At 40.1% G+C, this 20,514-nt stretch overlaps 1 protein-coding gene across 2 annotated transcripts in view; it reads right to left on the bottom strand.

The window, feature by feature from the left end:
• LOC122533272 overlaps positions 1–20,514 on the bottom strand; it is a 238,505-nt gene that overhangs the window by 34,235 nt on the left and 183,756 nt on the right. Inside the window, exons 1-2 of one of the 2 annotated variants that reach the window (XR_006307666.1) lie at positions 9,178–9,351; positions 3,342–3,516 (exon numbers count right to left, since the gene is read on the bottom strand). The exons of the other annotated variant lie outside the window; for it this stretch is intronic. The gene's annotated coding sequence lies outside the window, so the exon portion shown is untranslated. Of the gene's footprint in view, positions 1–3,341; positions 3,517–9,177; positions 9,352–20,514 lie in introns of those variants that run through there. 2 annotated transcript variants of the gene reach the window in all.

Below are 20,514 nucleotides of genomic sequence, written 5' to 3'. Positions count from 1 at the left end.
AAAAAAAAAAAAAAAAAAAAAAAAAAAAAAAAAAAAAGAAAAAAAAAGAAAGGATCGCACCATTGCAATTTCCAATAATTGCCGACGCGGTTAATCATAAGCAGCGAGAAAAGTCCGGGGGGGCCGACTCGACCCCGGCCGAGAAAATGGCGGATGATTGACGCGCTAATAACTCCCGGACGTTCCTGTAATTGTTGCCAGCCCGAATAAGCTCGGTTTCGAACGTGAGCGAACGCCTGAGCCGGGGATACGAAGGCGAGGGATGTGCTGTGCATACACCCGTACAGCCAGTTTCTAGAGGCCGAGATTCCCAGAGGAAAACAGCTCGAGGGTGCAATTCGCGATCGTGATACGCCGTTGAACCAACGCCGCAACATTGTACCCGGACACGATTAACGACTCGCTCGTAATTGGTTGGCCGGTCGCTCGAAACGGCCACGATAATGCGCGAAACGAGTTTAATGGGGTAAGTGGATCACGGGCGCGCGGGATAGAGCCATTAACAATTAACCGAGTCCAGCCCGAGTGTCATCGTTCTAAACCGACAACGCAATGTCCGTAGACGCCGGGGATTTCGTGAAATTTCGACTGGTACTTTACATTTCACCCTTAATAAATGTTCTTTTTTTTCTCTCTCTCTCTTTTTTAGTAGAGAAACGCTTATCTCGTGGAAAGATTTGATGTTTCGAAAGAATTTGAAGGGCACGTTCAGCTTTGGTACGAAAGCAATAATTAGTCGTGTCGTTCGTTGTCAATTTTGTTAAATTTCGTCGAAGACATTCTGATAGACGTTCTGATAAACGTGACATTTTCTCTCAATTAATATTTCGTTTCTTTTTTTTTCTTTTTAGCAGAGAAACGCTTATCTTGTGAAAAGAAAGGAAAGTGTTCTTGATATTTCAAAAAGAATATGAAGTGCACGTTTAGCTTTGGTATCAAAGCAATAATTAGTCGTCTGATTCGTTTTCGATTTTGTAAAATTTCACTTTCGTCAAAGACATTCTGACAGAAACGCTACATTTTCTTTTAACGAGTGTTCTTCTTTTCTCTTCTATTTTTCTTTTAGCAGAGAAACGCTTATCTTGTGAAAAAAACCGAGTGTTCTTAATATTTCGAAAGAGAAATTTGAAGTGCACGTTTAACTTTCGTATTAAAGCAATAACTAGTCGTTCGACTCGTTGTTCAAAAATGTAAAATAATTTATACGACTGTAGAATCGCAAGATAACGAGTTACATGTACACATCTCAAAAGAGATAAGAATCGTGAAAGGAAAAAACTGATCGTCAATAACTTACGCTCTTTTCCGTGGTGTTCTTCGATGTTATTATCGTTGTATAAACACTTTTAAGTATAGTGTGTTATCTAAAGTGTCGATACAACGTTCGGTTCGCGAGCCAACGAGGGAATTATTGTCACAAAATCGTTGCAAAAATAGGTCCTTTTTCTCTTTGCCAATCGCTTAAACTGTTTCGCAATTAAAAGTGAAAGAAAAACAGAGCGAAATGAAAAATTCTTTAAAAAAAATCATGCCCGCGAGATTCTTTTTTTTTCACTGTTTTCATTTTTTAAGAACTCGTTAAAAAAAAAGATCGATCCTCGTTACGACGAAAGGATGTAGTTCCAAACGATCTGCTCCGATGGGACTCGTAATAATTAATATTCCCCTCCCGAGAAAGTTCGATCGAGCTTTCTTTCGCTTAACTTTATGTCTCGAGCACGCATCGGACGTACGCACGATGGAAGAAAGTTGGACGACGGTGAGCAAGTTCTCCAGGTACTTACAGGTGAAATTTTCAACGAGCAAAAAGAAGTATGGCTTATCAAGCGTTTCGAGTTTCGAAATTTCATGATCCACTTTATGCGCTTTAAACGAAGTTTCAACGGCGAGAGGCAACTTTCTAAGGCGATTACTTCGTTTTAGGCATCGGTCTTCGCTTACACGTTGCACTAATCTCTCTACTCTCGCGAAAGATTTCCCATGAAATGGCATGTTTCAGTCGAGTCGCGTTTTCAGCAACGATCCTCGCGATCCACGCCAACAGCGAGCCACGTTCATTTGTTTATTTTTACTTGGCCAAATTAAATTTTCGCCGCACAAATGGCAGAGCACTCGGCACTGTAATAATGTATAACATCTACGAGGATGTTGAAATAATTAATAATCCTTACGTTATCAACGAACATCGAGCTATTTACTAATTACTGCACATCGCGGAGCATGGCGCGCGAATTAACGAGGGGAACGAGCGACTTGGGATAGTTTAATAAGCGGGGATGATTACAGCAGTGTCGAAAATTAATTTTGATAATTAAACACCAAAGCAGCAGGTTTCAACGTTAATGAAATCACCGCTACCTCTTACCACTGTTTCCGTTAGAGTCAATTCAAATAACTGATCGACACTCGATGGTAAATTTTCATTTCGACGGGCCACGTTGCAAGTTAACTCAGCACAAAAGCAAAGGTTAATTGCAAATCTGTCATGCTTTCTCAATTCGACACGAAATTACGGCGGAAACTGAGTTCTCAAATGAATCTAATTTCAAACTTTTCTTCGAAGATAATACAACGGGACGTTGAAACGAATAAAATCGAATTTAAGTCGTACAAAGATCGAATTCTGAAATACCTCCAAATGTTTCCATTTCGGTATCTCACTCCGTCCGATCAAATTTCTATTTCCGACGAAAGTAGCCGCGAGTTGTCGTATGCGTGACACACAAGGCTTATATAATCAGAGTGACAGATAGATCTCACACATTTCCTTTGAAAAATACTCGAAGATGCTCTGAACTAACTAATTTCTTCTCTTTTGTAATTTCTTCTCTTTTTCATCGAATTTATTTAACGCTAGAACACTAGAGAGATAACTAAGCCATCTCCAATAATTCCGTCAGAAACGTTAAATTAAGAATAAAATATTTGTAATGGCATTGAAAGTGAAAATAAAAATGTCGCTAATGACCTTGCTGTCGATGCGACATTAAAGAAAACTAGAAGAAGAAGAAGAAGAAGAAGAAGAAAATAAAAATATTTTCAATACGATAAATTGCAGAAGTTGTTATTTACACGCTTTTCGAAAAGTCGAATTTAAATTTTTGAAGATACATTGTCCTGCGGCCTATAAAATGTCAAATTCACAGAAATTACAAATTGACCATTTTTGGTGTAGTTCTTTCATTGTTGAAAAAAAAAAAAAAAAGGGAAGACAAACTAGACTCGTACTTTTCAACAAGCTGACGCAAATGGTTGGACACAGCATCATCGCCACAGGTGAAATCGTTGTAGTCGCCGTGTCGTTTGGAGAACGCCTCGCAATTAGAAAATGCAAAATTTACCTGACGGTGGGGAGCAGCCCCGGCAGAGCGGTGTTTCCGAGTCAAGGATCCTCGCCGCTGGCGTTTTACGTCACAGGCCGCTATTTTTCGTCCCACAGAAGGCGCACGGTCACCCACGGAATCCCCGAGACGGTCCACGTCCCCACAAAGCCGTTGCACCGCTGAATGGAGCATGCTGCGAGGATCGCGCGCGCGGAGTTAATTTTAATGTGCGGTCGAAGGACACCCTCTCCGACACCGGGTGACAAAAGGGTTCATTTACGCTCCTCCGTCGTGGAGGAAGCGTGAGCGCGCGAATCGACACCGATCGTCGTGCACTCCGAGACTTTTCATCGAAACGAAACTGCGCGTTTGATTGGCGCGATCGTCTGTTAACCTTCTAATTACTAACGTCCGATATATCGGCGTCTATATAATATCTGAGAAATGTCCGAATGTCCGATATATCGACGGTGTCTCTCTTCTTGTTTTGAGTCTTGCTCGAGTCTTTATTTGATTTGATTCACTTTGAAAATACAGGAACTGTGGATTTGCTTTTATGTTATACGTGTGAGAGTCGAGCGAAGGCGTGAATGTTGTGAGACAATTGCGTGATGCGTTTTTTGTTCAGAAGCGAGCAGAGGAGTATTCATTGCGAGCCTGAGTTGAGAAGTGATATTGATCGGAGAGAAAGTGAATTCATAAGTGATAGTTATTATATACGTTATTCAATTTATATATATATATATATATGAGAGTGTGTTTTTTATTTAATTCACTCACAGAAACTACAATAATTTATAAGGAATAGTATACAATAATTTATAAGTGAATTCATAAGTGATAGTTATTATATACGTTATTCAATTTATATATATATATATATATAAGAGTGTGTTTTTTATTTAATTCACTCACAGGAACTACAATAATTTATATGAAAACAAAATTTTTAATTAATATGAAAATAAAATTGAGTTTCGCCTGGCGATTTCAATCCGTCCACTAGCGAAGGCGCATTTAAATACCCCGTCCTTAGAAAGTTAATCAAGCTTCGTCGTTCAAAAATTTAAACATCAAGGAGACGGGAACAATTTTTTTTTTATCACTCTTCGGAGGGAAACCATCGATAACACTCGTCGTCAGAGTCAGAACAATTCGTTGACTCGATTCTTTGAAGAATGGAATTACTTTTCAGATTCGCTTGTTGCACCTGCTTTGTTTGAAATCCACCCAGCGGTCGGAAACACCTGCCGATGATCGACCAACGACAACCTGGTTAGAAAAGGCGCGCGGGACAACGCGGGGGTTTGTGGAAACGGAAAAGGGGAAAGAAAGGGAGGTGCAACGAAGTCCAGGTGCAAAACAGTACGATAGTAACGCGTGTTGCAATTTCGCTCGATGAATGTGCCTGCACTCTCGAGAACCCCTGGCAAGGGGAGAATTTATTTTGGTGGCCTACACGAGACGGACGAAAATGAAAGTGGACAGGGTCGAATCGACTGTGATTCGAGGGTCCACGAATCGGTGTGCAACGAACCGGCTCGATCGCGTCGATTCCATCGCCTTCGACTTGGCCTTCGACGTTCCCGGAGCGACGAGATTGTTCGCCTCTCGACGTAGATTGATACTCGCGTTTCACGCGACACGCTCGTTTCTTTCAAAGTTTGAAGGTGACTTTTTTTTTTTTTTGATTAGAAACGGAGTGAAGAAGATAAACGACGGTGCCTCAAAATCGAACAAAGGAGTAGGATATGCCATCATTACCGAGAACAAGACAACCAGATGTACGAGACAGTTGCACAAGCGAATGCAAATTTGTTTGAGCTTGAAACTGAAATTCGAGTTCTTAATGGACACAAATCTATACTACAAAATATGAAATACCATACAAGTACCTAGTCGCTGCCCCGATGTCGATGCGACTTTAAATCTGCAGACAAAAAAAAAAAGAAAAGAGAAGAAAAGATGTACGAGACAGTTGCAATTTGTTTGAGTTTGGTGCTGAAACTTGCGTTCGAAACGAATTGGAAGATGCAGGTGAAACTGTGGGAGTCATACACCAGGATTTCTATTGTTCGAATTTTAAAAAGTTACGGCACTAGTCACACACGTACAGAGTAAACCACGAACGACACGGGCATTTCAACATTCTGCGCACGTGCTGACAGCGTTCTCCTCCCTCGCGGACAAATGTAAAACGCTTCTGCGGATCTGTCTTAACTACCGTCATCCTGTAATCGAGTTTTCCACGCGCTTAATCACGCACGTTCAACGAGGCACACACACACGCGCACACCGATGTAATTTGACTCTCGAAATGGAGCAACGATGCTTGCAACAAAACGCGAAACGAAGCTGTCTGCCTATTCCTCAACAGCGTGACACACCGACGAGAACCACTTGGATAAAAACGAAACAAAGGTAGAAATTTAAGTCGGTGTAACATGAAACGAGGAGCTCGATAAAAGTAACTTTCTACTAAAATTTAACTTTATCCACATATGCAGCTTCATGCATATCGAAAGAACATTCTCGCGGAGGAAAAGAAGCGATATTCGATGATATTCCGATCCGTCAATTTACAATGGCGTCGACGAATGATAAATTGCACATCCGAGCGAGTTAAGCGAGTTCCGTGAACCGGAGAAACGAACAGAACGCGATCTACGAAATGTTTCCTTTCGCTAAAACGCCTAATCATTCATGGTGCACGAACAGGTGCGAGCTCGCGCAAGCGACGTGCACGCCTTTATCTGTCCCGCAGGCCGATAAACTCGTCCCTGTTCCGACAGGAACCAGTTCATTTGTCCAGATACCTAGCCTAGCAAAAGACTTTCAGAGAGTGAACCGACTTTTTTTTCCCTCCCCTTAGTTTAGAATTCGTTCACGCTTCTACGATTCCTTTGCGCGAATACCTGCCTCCGAAGAATAAATTGCCGACGCTTATTTTCTAAACAGCACGAGGATTAAAATTCAAGTTTCTGTGTCCAAGCGTTTCTGCGTCCATTCATTCACGCGCGACTGAAAACCCGATAAACTAATTGCGCGAGGCTCTAATCCGAGTAACAGTAACAACGAGACAATACCGACTACGACTTTATCTTTCTGTTTCATCTTAATGGACATCGCTGTCGCATTAATTTACGGTGCTACTCCTGCGCCGCCATTTCCGTCATTATCGTCGCTCGACGTAATTCACCGCGTAAATAATTCCCACCCTGGTTCTAAAGTCGCTGATTGCTTCGAATTTCTCCCGTTAGATTGTGTGATTCGTCACCTCCTGTAACCTCGGAACACGGGCAATCTACAGATAACAGGAAGTAACGAGAACAACGTTGTAAAAAAAAGAAACGAACTATTAACCTCGCAGCTATAGTGCCGTTTTTAAAAATGTGTATTTACTAGTATTGTCGCTAGAACGACGTTAGATGACGATTGTACTTGTCAAGCACAGAGTATGTACAACTGCTAATTATAAAATTGAATTAAATTACAGAGAAACACTAATAGTTCTTTTGTTTTTTTTTTCTAAATCAATAATTTTATCGTTCAACTTGATAGTATTATTTAGTATCATTTATTATTTATTAAATATAGTATTTAAAATGTATTTATAAAATTTAAAAATATACTTATTATTTATTAAATTATAGTACTATTTATTAAAAACTTGTACATTCATAATTTTCTTATTGAACTGATCAAACATTTGGAAAAGATAAAGAGAAATTGGAAATTTAATTTATTCTTTCGTAATGATATTTCTTAAAGCAAGGTACAACACATAATGGCACTTCGCATGTCAAGCAAGAGTATTTAGATTCTTTCTGTGTATTATTTTTTGAAATCCACAAAAAATTTAACTCGAGCGACAAATGTACTCGTCACACAAAAAAATTTCTTTACGTCATTTCTTTACGATGAGTATACTCGTCATTTACAGCCAAGAGGTTAAGGAGAGATAATAACTCCGCGAATGTTCTTCTACAGAAAATCGTATCGTTCCACGATAATGAAATTAACGCAGCACGTATAAAATGGTTAACGATCGATTCGATCGATCGATCGAGACGAAACTGCCGGCGTGTGCAAGAAACGACCAGCTGGGACGGTAAAAATCGATCGAGCCCCTAAAACAGGCGTGCCAACACGATCTTATTCGGTGAGACCAAATACGGGAAGGGGGACGAAAACGATAGAGAATAACTGGTTTTCACTTTCATACGCGGCACGAAACGAACCGCTCGCAGACAGAAAATGTGGCCGGCCAGATACACCGCCGCTGGAAAGATCGTCCCGAACAAAAAAGCCAAGGTTTCTTTGCGGTGTACGTGACTCGTGCACCGACTCGCGCAATTCTCCCGACTGCCCGCTAAATCGTTCGACCATCGATCTATCCTGTCTCGATCTCGACCTCGAACTCGGATTAGAAGTCGATCTGTCTGAAAATTATTCTTCTTGTTTGCGAGTCTTACGCTTTCCAACATCGATCTTGAATCGTGAAAATCGACTCTGGATTAAACACATTGGCTCGCGAATTGTTATTAAATTTTAAACGCCCAATTTCTAAATATTTAACGCTTGAAAATTGAATCGCGTATTTTGAGGTTAGAAATACTGTTGTGAAGAGGAAAGAGTCACGCGTTCGATAGTCAGTCTCGATCTCGAACTCGAACTCGGATTAGAATTTTCGATCTGTCTGGAAATTATTCTGCTTGCTAGCGAGCCTTACGTTTTCTGAATGTTTGGAAATTAAATCATGGACTCTGAGTTTATGAAAAAAAAACACTGTTGCGCGTATAATTTTTGGTATTATATACATACACGAGTGAAGTTACAATGAAAAACTAACTTTGTTCGTTTGATAAAAATCTCGTAGCTTCGGTCGGCAACTGTGACTCATCCGAGTCGATTGTTTCCCGTACACCGCCTCAATAGCACGAGCAACAATGACCATAAAAAAAAAACGAGGACAGATTGAATGGAAAGAAATACAAAAATTCCCCAAATTAAAAAGATTTCGTAGAAACGAAAAATCGATGCGACGTGCCTCGTATGTAAACCGTGCAACAGATACACACTAACAGTTCAAAGAAGTAATGGCTGTAACGTCACGAGAGGCATGCAATCGTACTGAAACAACGTACACAAGAAAGTCTCGTTAAGTAACCTATAGTAATGGCACAGCCGTGTACATATGAAGCCTTGGCAAAAACTATCGAGAACCCTACAGAGGCAAAACCGTGCCACTTCTTTCTCTCTTTCTCCCTTACATTCCGACGTAAACCACGAAACGCCGATCAACGAACAACAATATCGAATACCTAGAACACAACAGTGTCGCCACAATCACACAATGTCACGTAACGCATTGTTGTCCTCCTCTGTGTGTTTGCGTGCGTGCTCGTGTGTACACGACAGGACAGACTTGATCTTTTCACTGGAAGAGCTTCGAAAGGAATTCAATTTCGATGCTGGCGCTCGATCGTTGTACCAACGAGCTCGAGGCATTGTACCAAAAATCAAGCTCGACACAAACGTCTTCGTACATGCGCAGACACATACGCACACATACACACGCATTCTCTCGTTCTCGCTTTCATTCCATCTTCATTCCACGCAAACAGCAGAGCTCGTCGATCGTCGATCACACCGTACACACTGTACACACCGGTACCCACCGGTAAAATCTAATCTACGCCTCGGTATCTTTGACCGGGCCGTTCACACAGATAGGGGCGACGATATTTCTTCGGAGCGTGCACGGGAAACGCGAGCCGCTAGATATACCGCGAGAACCCGATTGTCACCCGTTTCGATTTCGACAGAGTGGTGCGGACTCGGACTACATTACCGGCTTCTGTCGGTTCTCGTCTGGCACACGCACCGTTGGCCTCGCACACTGAAACGTCTCGTAAACAACGAAACGAACAAACGCGCCAGCGAAAACGAGCAACACACACGGCCTGCGTTCGGCGGCTAGACACCGGAGGAGCACGTCTATCGTTTCGTACCGTCGCGAGGGAACATCGGAACCGGACTGCACGAAGGAATCCCCGCTTGGCGGACGTAGGAGGTGGAAACTAGTTCGCGTCGCCGCCGCGGCCGCAACCGTGGCGCTGCGCGTCTGTCATACTATCGCCAACACGGATCAGCTGATTGTTGTGATCGTAGCGTTTTCACGGGACAACCAAGAAATACGAAACTCGGAGTCTCGTTCTCGAGTCTGCAAGCTGCGCTCCGATCGTTCAAAGATCAGAAGATTCGAAAGGACACTGAAACGTTTAACAGCTTGCGCTAGTAACTGGTTCACGGACCATAACGAGTGACCAAACCGTATACAATAATTCGTCTTCTGTTTTGAACTCATCGCGGCTCAATGCGTTGAAAATTAACGTTAAATCTGCAAGGTTGCTCCTGTTAAACAAAGAACAAAAGTTTCATTGTTCTAACGACTCAAAAAGGGCGAGACATCAAAGTTATAAAATTTAATTTCAAATTTAATTTCGTTGCGTTTAACTGTTGCACAATTCGTTATATATATATTTCTTGTTAATCCGAGCAATTCTCTGGTGAAAAGCTTGCGCGTATTACTCCATATATTCGGCTTTACATCCCGCGAGATCTAAAGGATCTCAAAGAAGATCGTATACACGCCCGCTTATATAAAATCCGCTTTATCCGGCGTAGCAAAACAACGTTGTGTATCAAAGAAACGGACATCAAAGACCAATTAAGAAATCCTGCGCGACCAACAGGCGACAAATGCGACGCAGCAGCAGATAGATTGCCCCGAATAGAGCCTTGGCACGCGTTCGAGCCCTCCTGCACGCGCAGATTATCTGATCTTGACATCCTGGTCGATAATGCGGCGAATAAAACGATCGGGAAATTTACGCCGGTCATTTTCTCTCTCTCTCTCTCGTCTTCCGCTTGAAATTATAGCGTTATGCTAAGCAAACGACCGGTTGTCCCGTCTCCGTTTGCTCTCGTTTGCACGCAAAGGACGGTGAAAGTGGAAACGGAGGCGAGCGAAACTCTCGAGAGTTTTCGAAAACCCATAGCTCCTCGAGGAACGTAAAAGTGGCGCGCGCCAAGTCGTCTGCCCGCGACGAGACAACCACGAGGAGCAAAGCCAAAAAAGACGAGCGCGACGAGTCGGAAAGATCTCGTGGAAAGAAGCATGGACGTGACACGCGAGCAAAAAGGCATCGAAGTGGAAGAGAAACAGAGAGAGAGAGAGAGAGAGAGAGAGAGAGAGAGAGAGAGAGACGAGCAGCACGAGCGTGGTGCTTTGTCTCTCGGTTGGAGGTTTCCTTGGACCCCATAGATCGTCAGAAAATTCGTTGCGGAACAAACGAGGTGAACTCGTTTTTTGACTCGAATTGAGCAAATAATCGCAAACGTAGCTTCGAATCGAATTGCACTTTAATCACAGTTTACAACAATCCATCGATAGTCTCGTTACGTTTGACACGGATGATCCTTCGTTCCGTGCTCGACTATGTATACTATACCGATTATCATGCCAGTCGATTTAATTATCTTAAAACTGTTGCAATTCCTTGCTCGATCAAATAGTAATAAATTCGTATCGGTAGATTACCTTGCTATTGTGAAAAAGTGTTACGGCACAGTCGTACGCCATTCAGCGAGTCAAGTCGCAATCAAACTTGACCTTTTTCAATACTTATGGGAATTTTATGAAAATGAAATGTTCCACGCAGTGGATGCTAATACTGTTAAAAGCGCTTAATGACACGAAGTCCTTTATGAAGTCTAATTACATTACGCTCGTTATACAGACGCACGCACCGCGTATTTCCATGATCCAAGTGTAGACGGGGCATTTTATTAGTCTCGCAAAAAACATTCAAAACTTGTTTCGCGTAATCAAGCATAATACGTTGACTCGTACGGGTAATTACACATGCTTTGCATGCTCTTTCCAGACGAAACCTATTTGCTTGATATTTTACGTGATAGTCGTTTTGTTTATCTCGTTTCTGTGTTTAATTTAGCGTTCGAAGTTTTTCTTCTTCGATTATCAGCATCTGTGATCGCACGCGAGACATCGCAATGCACGCAATGCGTCGATTTCACATTATATTCGGCAAGACGATCGCGTAAACGAGAGGCAATTGCACAGCGAAAGATCCGAAACTGTTCGAGCTCGGCGGTGTTAACGAAAGATATAAAATTTCATGGACTGTAAAAAAAATTCAATGGGACAGCGTTCCGCTGAATTCGAAATAAAATAGCAACCGCCGGCCACTGCCAGCGTGGATAACGAGCACGTGTATACACAACAGATCGTAACCACACAAGTTCATGCTGCTTTCAATTAGAAAAAAACATCGCGTCGCGTCATTTGGCAACGAGGCCACGAGAAATAAAGAACGAACTCACCGGCAAAGAATCAGGCTTTAAAGTCGCTGGCGAGTAGGGATCGATATGTGTAACCGCAAATGCAACTCAGTTTCAATGCAAAAGTTTGGCAAACATAATTTCCGTACTTACGTACAAAGTACGATATACATATACTTGAATATACACTTTATATATATATATATATATATATACACAGTTACGGACAAAATTGAGTGGACAAGTAATGGAAATAGATATAAATTAAATTCAGTCAAAATAGTACTATTATTACGTACTTAAGTTTCATATATTATATATTATATTTTATGTTTCATAGATTATTTAGTGAATAATTGAAATTAATATTTACATTTGTATTGAAATAAGACATACTTAAAGAAAAACTTAGCTGATTTTCGAGGGACAAAAATAAGTGTAATAAAATATATAAGAAATATAAAACTAATATTTAGTGTTACCACCCTCTGCTTTAATAATTGCTTCTAAACATCGTAGGTGCTATTTATCAGATTTTCAATATAATTTTTATCGATATTTTCAAATTGCAAATTCTTAAAACAATCGATCTTATTCTTTCGTTTTTCTAATGGCACTTTTGAGTCCAATACACTCCATAAATTTTCAATTGGATTCAAGTCTGGACTTTGTGCCGGCCATTCCAACAATTTAATATGTGAATCCTCGAAAAATTTAGTGGTCTTTTTAGCAGTGTGCTTCAGGTCGTTGTCACTACAAAATAAATTCTTCTTCAAGACCCAGTTTTAGAACTGCCTCTTCTAAATTTTCGTTTATTATTTCAATGTACTTACCAGCATTCATGCATAATCATATATATGTATGTATATATGTATAAAGTAAAATATTTACTTCGTTTTATATATTACATTTTATACATTTCGAAACGATATATTATAACGAAATATTTTTCATTGTAATTTATTTTTATTATTATTTATTCAGTATCAATTTAATAATAAAAAATAGAAATAGAAAAATAATAATTGACATTATTACAAACATATAAAACGAAATAAACATATGTTTTATATATATATAATATAAATATTTATAATATATATATATATATAAGAACAAAGTATCGAGAGAATCGTTAAGCACGGCATTTTCGTCTGCGGCGTATTTACATTTGCGTTAATTCGACTTCGTTTCTCGCGCTGCCAGAAGGAACCGCGTGCAACGATCTCAAACCTAGCAGACGCCATTTATCTTTTCTCGCCGCGGTCTGCACTTTACCTACCAACCGACTTAACGTGTTTGCTTCCATGCATCTACCGTGGCCCTCTCCTTTTGCTCGTTTACACCGTTTCCCATGGCAGATGCACCACACGCGAGACCACCGGTCTCTGCGCTGCGTTTATAGCCGTATAGACGGTATTTATTTTTAGCGACGGCTGCAACGAGCGCAATGGCTGTCTCACAGCGGCCTGTGTTTCGCTCGCCAGCCGCTACGGCCGCTAACAATAAGATGGATCTTATCGTTAGTCGTGTTCGCGACGAAAAATACAAAATCAAACGCTAATCGATGGTAAATTGTTATTTCTTCTTTCGTGCGAAAACATCAGGTCCAACGATTACATCCTTGATTCGCCGCGCAATTTGACCACCAGTTTTTTCTCCTCGGATTCCTGGGGAATCAACAGTCCTTCTCCTTTGATTCGAAGGTAAATCGTCGTGGCGAAGTTTGATCCCCGTTGTTTTATTACTTGTAATCGCGCTGTTAACTTGAAAGGTGTTGGTTAATACAGAGAGATCTACTCGGAATGTGTTTTTAAAAGTGTTCTTGGAAATTGGAACAGTTCTTGATGATACAATAATTGATCGAAAAGTAAAAATAGGGTTGCCCCCCCCCCTCCCCCCTTCAACCGTCCATTCGAAGAACATCACGAACGATCCGTGTAATTTGTTCGTGAAAATTCCCATTATTTCCGAACTCGCTCGCTCGGGAATACAAAATCGACGGAATAATAAAAAAGTATCCTCGGTATCCGCGGTAGAAACTGGTTGGAAAACTCTGCGCGCTTGGTCTCTCTGCTTCCATTCTCTCTCGGCAAGAAACTTCGTAAAAACAAAGCACGAAACGGCGCGGAGATCGATTCGTGCTCGGTAGAGCAAAACGAAACAGCGAAGTTGGACGAATCGCGTGGATTCGCTTGATAAATGGTGCGGAGCAAACAACGGGGGAACAATCTTCGTTCCCCAAGTTACGTAATTCCCAAAGATTGTTCTTCGATCCGATCCGGATTCACGTCGAAATCGACCACGATGACGTCAGCTACGTGCCATACGTGTCATCAAATCGTTACACTTCTCTTCATTCGACAAACTCGTACAACAAGCAACTAAAGCAGTACCTTTTCCTTTTTTTTTTTTAAATTAAACTTCATTTCATTAAGCCTTCCGCATTTTATGTACACAGGGTGGAGAAAAAAGTTTGTCCTCGATTTCAAGATCAACAGTTTTCTTTTGCATCGTATTCTACTTGTTACGAAGGAACAAGTTGCAATCTAACAGTTCTCTTGAAAAAGTTTCTTAATCATTTAACATTGCTTTACCGTTCTGGACGCATGGATGTCTATATTATCACAATGTTTATATTCCGAATAATGTTGGCTGATGCTACAATCAGGACAAGTCAAACGTTAATGAAACCTAATAGAAAAAATAGAGTAAAGTCGCTGTAAAGTCGCTGTTAGCACGCACGCGTCTGTAGTATTAAAGGATTAAGAAACTTTTTTTTCATTTTTGAAGAGAACTATTAGACTGCGACTTGTGGTTCCTTAATCAAGAAGAAAAGAACCCATGTAATTGTCAATATAAAAAACAATGCACCGAATAACTTTCTGGTAATAAGAGAAAAGAAAAAAATTGGACTTTTTCATTTTCTTTTTAAACAAAAGTTAAATAAACGACAGAGAGCAAAATTTTAAATCAAATTTTTAAACCGGTCAATGAATTGTGAAATAATCACTGCACTGCAAACTCTCGTACATTTATAGGGAATTGAAAGATTATACGAATTCATAGATGCTAACAGCACAATACAAAGATAAATTAACCGCGACTTCTCGCACGATTAGGCAACATTTTCACCCAACTGAGAGTCCGTCGTTGCCGTAACGAAGTTCCTTATTATTTCACTCAAAGTGCCTCTCTTCGTACTTGACCCGTTGACACCTATGTACCTAAAATTACCTTCGCAATTCGAACCTCGGTTGTTTCCGCGGAAGATAACCACAGAAAGAACCAAGATTTAGACCAGAGCCGTTATTAGAACCGCAAACGAACGCGCGGAGGAAGAAGGAAACGTTGAGAACACGAGGCAGCCGCGCAATGTATTTAACGTTCTGAAAGTTTAATCGGAGGCGGTACTTCTCTGTTTTCCTAAGTAATAAGATTCAACTTACTCTTTCTTTGAGGCAACGTTCAAGTTCGACGAAGCTTCGCCTTTGTGCAAATTGCAGCCAAAGGCGCGCCTCGAATCTTTGGCCGGCACGCGGCAGATTTAATAAACGATTAACGATAATGAGAAACGCGAGTAACGTGACTTATGCACTATTTCGTCGGGGCTACGAAAATTTTTCCATGTAACGAGATTAGCTTTTTTTTTTTTTTGTTTTTCTGGCTTTTGTAAAATTGATCAAAAATATCGAGAATAATAATAATTGTGGTAATTAAATTTAGAATCATGGGTTATTAGTGACGGCAGGATTTACGATAGGGCAGGTATGACTATAATAAACGGTATGATCCTGTGTCTTTCGAAGGCTTTTTTTCCCAGGATCTTCTTTTTGCAACATTCTGAGCGAGTTCGTAACGTTCTGCTGTCTCTTCGTGTTTGGAACAAGCGATTAATATATATTCAATGGAGTTAGGTAAGTTGGTTCTATATTTGTGATTAGACAGAAATGTGTCCTGTTTGTGTAAACTATTCTTATTCTTGTTTTACTGATATTTCTGTTTCTCTGTTTAGCTGTAAATATACACTGTTACGAATTTTGCGTAGCTTGGTATTTGGAACAAGCGATTAATAGATATTCAATGGAGTTAGGTAGATTGGTTCTATATTTGTGATTAGACAGAAATGTGTCCTGTTTGTGTGAACTATTCTTATTCTTGTTTTACTGATATTTCTCTTTCTCTGTTTAGCTGTAAATATACACTGTTACAAATTTTGCGTAGCCTGGTATTTGGAACAAGCGATTAATAGATATTCAATGGAGTTAGGTAGATTGGTTCTATATTTGTGATTAGGCAGAAATGTGTCCTGTTTGTGTGAACTAATCTTATTCGTGTTTTACTGATATTTCTCTTTCTCTGTTTAGCTGTAAATACACACTGTTATGAATTTTGCGTAGCTTGGTATTTGGAACAAGCGATTAATAGATATTCAATGGAGTTAGGTAGGTTGGTTCTATATTTGTGATTGGGTAGAAATGTGTCCTGTTTGTGTGAACTATTCTTATTCTTGTTTTACTGATATTTCTCTTTCTCTGTTCAACTGTTACGAATTTTGCGTAGCCTGGTATTTGGAACAAGCGATTAATAGATATTCAATGGAGTTAGGTAGATTGGTTCTATATTTGTGATTAGACAGAAATGTGTCCTGTTTGTGTGAACTATTCTTATTCTTGTTAGTGATATTTCTCTTTCTCTGTTTAGCTGTAAGTACACACTGTTACGAATTTTGCGTAGCTTGGTATTTGGAACAAGCGATTAATACATATTCAATGGAGTTAGGTAGGTTGGTTCTATATTTGTGATTAGACAGAAATGTGTTCTGTTTGTCTTAACTATTCTTATTCTTGTTAGTGATATTTTCAGCTGTAAATATACACTGTTACGAATTTTGTACAGCTTGGTCTTGCACTTTTCCATTTCTTTTTTTGTCCCATAGATTTTATTCGTCGCATTGATGAAATATACTTTTGGAGATCTTGAGCAAATCTTTGGAGCCCCAATTTACCATCGAAACGAAACTGTCGCGTTAACTGTCGCGTTAACTCAAAATTAATACCTCCGAATACTGTAATAAATGTGCTCTAAACCGTTACTGAAATAAATTGTTCTCTCGCGAAACTCGCGATCCATCGTCAACGGAACTTGTACACGCAGCAGGAGCCACAGCCATTTCGTGTGAAAACGATCGGTTTTGCGTGGCGACCTACATACGACACGTACAACGTGCCATCGGCCCTGATGCACTTCCAGGAGCGGCCCGCATCCACGACGAGCGACGACCAGCGCACACCAGCCACGTAACTTTGGCGCATTAACCTGGCTCCTGGCCATACCGCGTCATAAATACGGGTTAACAATGGTCAGCCGGTGGCGTGGCCCGCCCGTGGCAATAACGTGCCAGACACTCGGAGAACTCGCGCTAGAAGGGTGTTACGTGAGTTGTTCGCGCAGTTGTTCGAGGATTGAACAGCAAACGAGCGTGCAGAGAGTTATTTTTGCGAGGCGAGCTATTGCTGTCTACTAACGAGAGACGAAACGTGCGGGGAGAGCAATTTCGGGAATGATGTTAGACGGGCAGGTGATCCATCGCCCCTTTCACATCCTAGCGTCGTACCTTGGCTGATTAGGTCATTTCATTGGACAGCAAAAGGATTTATTGATAGATAAAGTAGCTGGGGAGTGAATGGTTTTTCAGTAGCAATTTATTTATTGAAATTGTCTTGCTCTTTGGCTAAAGAATTTAGAAGTTCCACAAATATAAATTAATTAACAAAGTTTAGAAGCTATATTTAATGTAATATAATTATTATATTAAATTATTATTTATATGATAATAATATTAATATTATATTATTATGAAAATATTTATATATTATATTTATATTTATTTATATATTATATAATATTAACATATTAAATATATAATAATTAATAATTTAATTTAATATAATATATAATATTATAATATAATTATATTAAAATTATATTAAAATTAATTATAATTATATAATATTATATAATAATTTAATTTAATATAATTAGCGAAAAAGAAGTTGTTTAAAATAAGTGCCGGTCAAGGAACTGTCCTTTGAAGTAAATTTCAAAATATTGGACAACAAAATTGGAGAATAATTCCCAGTGTAACAATACAATCTTAAGTCAAACACCGCATAAGTTTTCATTTTCGTGAAATTCGCACCCTCTGTGGAAATCGAAACGGGGAATGTGCTGAAGGCAACCTTTGTTCGCACGAGTATCTCGTTCCGCCTGATCTTAATTTTGCAAATTACACTCCTTCGGTTCTCCAAAGCGTGCAGCACGTCGACCGACGCTTTACGAAAGTTACGTTGGAAAGAGGAAAGCAGGTCGGTTGTCGAAGTTTCGAGAAACGTCGCGGCTTTGTTGCGATAACCTTTGCCTGCATGGAAACTAGCTGGTTGGCATCGGTCCCGCGCGACGATTCCATTGATGTAACTTCGCGCGAAGAAGTTGAGGCGCCTCTAACCTGCCCTCGACGAATCGTTGTCGGGTTTTAAGTAAAAGCCAACGCGAACAATAGAACCGCATTTGCGTTTCGGTAACATTGTTGTTACAGATACCTCGAGGTTGATACGACACAATTATAACAATCACCAAAAATGACACTGGAAGTACAAAAGCAGTGATGATTTATGATTTTTGTTTTAGAAATTTCGTAGGTATGTGAACAGTGCGTTTGAAATGATTTCTTTTTTTTTTTTTTGTAAAATGTAAATAAAAGTTTGTGCTCCAGTTTTTCACTCTAACGTTTATTTTCCAGTCGTTGGTAGTTCTAGCGTTAAAGGTGGAAAAATATATTCGATACGGAGTCGCTAAACGTAATTCGAGCAGCGTCGAAGACGAGCTTTATCGAAGGTAATCGACGAATTACCGTGAATCAATACAGTCTTCTCTCGGTACGTGTTCGAAGCTCCTTGGGTCATCGGCACGATCGATTGCATTCCGTCGGCCCATTTCCCGGCGAAATTGCTCGGAATTCATGGAGTCCAAGCATTGTCCGTGGCTCAGACAATACTCGAGATCTGGGGCAAGTTTAACGAGTGCCGCGAAAAAGCGAAGTTGCCCGTTTTCGTGGCGAAAGCCGGGTCGAGTAGCACTCGAGTCGTGTGGCTTTCTATCGCCAAGCCGACACGCGAGTTCACACGTGTTTGAACCTACTTAACGAGCGACTTGCGCCAACTGAAAAGACTCCAAGGTTTTCGAAGGTTTGTCCAAACCCTTTTCATAAATGACAACTTGGAAGATATTTTATACTAACAATAAGCGAGTCACAGACCCTTATTTAAATGCTACGTAAAAACCAACGTTATGAACGAAAATCTACAAGATAATAAATAATTTCTATCAAGAAATTCCTTCCAATCAAAAAGAAAGAATAATAATGGCTCTATTAAGAACACACTAAAATTTTCCATGAACATCCAATTAGAAAGAATGACCCTTCCTACTGATATCCTAATCCTATACAAATATCATAAATCTGTCACAGACCGACACACTCTATACGAATGCACAAACTTTGGGTAGAGAAGATTGTATAGGATTAATCTACTCTTACTTCCCAAAAGTATCCGAAGAAAACACGTCGACAATTGATGGACAAAATCTGTAAAATATAAGTATCATACAAGTGACTAATGATCACGATGCCGATGCAACTTTAAACCTACAGAAATGAAAAGATTTTATTTTTTTAAANAAAAAAAAAAAAAAAGAAAGAAAGAAATTTCTTTCAACGACTGCAATTCTACCGAATGATAGCGAGCGTGAATTGATCGTGATGGATCCCCATCGTGCCCGCCCATGCCCGTTTCCCGTTTTATTTAACATTCCGAACGGCACCATGCTCTCTCTGTTGGAATCTTTGCATCACAATTCCGAACGATATCGCGCAACCGCAGCCCATCGAGTGGACGACAGATCGGGGAATTCGAAATACGGCCTAACGAGGTACGAGCTCTCGCTTGCCTCAGGAAGAAGATAATCTCGCGAAGGTTAATCTCCAACGCGAGCGAAATTTGCATCGGGATCAATGACGAAATCATTCTCGACGAGTCTGCGATTCTGCCTTCCTGCAATTTCTGATCCTTCGTTTCAATGGGACTTTGACCTTGTGTTCGTGTAGAATGATCGTTGATTTCGTTGTTTCGTTAATTCTCGGCTAAATTTAGAGTTGGAGTATATTCCCACGGTTTTAACTAATTGAATATATATATATATGCATGTGTGCAAGAGGAATGGACACATTGTTTGTTTTTCTCTGACAGACGGACGTACACGTGTATCTCGAAATGTAATTAACTTCATTTCAAACCGCAAATTCATTGCGTTGTCTGATAGCTGAACCGAAACGGAACAGCAACTGTTTCGAAACGAAATAATCAAGCTCGAAAAACACTGTGCAAGCTTGTAAAAATTTGTCTGAAACGTAGAGAAGCCTTAAAACTGTGTCAGAATTAGTTTGCTAAACTTCACTGCTGACTTGAGAACATCAAGTCGTCTTTTGTCGAAAAAGATAAGAATCCTTTTGCCTGAAAGATGGCAGAGAAGAAAGAAAATGCACGATCGAAGTGAAACGATCAAAGAGGAATAATTTCGTCATATTTTTCTCTGCCATCTCCGAAAAATGGAAAAACACTGTGTAAAGCTCGTCAAAAATTATCCGACACGTACGATGAAGAAGCTTTAAAACTGTGTCAGAATCGACTTGCTAAATTTCACTGTTCACTCTCAGAATATCAAATCGTTCTTGGAATTGTTTTTTTTTTTTTTTTTTTTTTTT

This window comes from Frieseomelitta varia, unplaced genomic scaffold (genome assembly GCF_011392965.1).
Source record: "Frieseomelitta varia isolate USP_RPSP 00005682 unplaced genomic scaffold, Fvar_1.2 scaffold_514, whole genome shotgun sequence".
Taxonomy (NCBI): Eukaryota; Metazoa; Arthropoda; class Insecta; order Hymenoptera; family Apidae; genus Frieseomelitta; species Frieseomelitta varia.
Note: the sequence above shows the minus strand (reverse complement) of the source record. Positions and strands in the feature narration are given on the sequence as shown.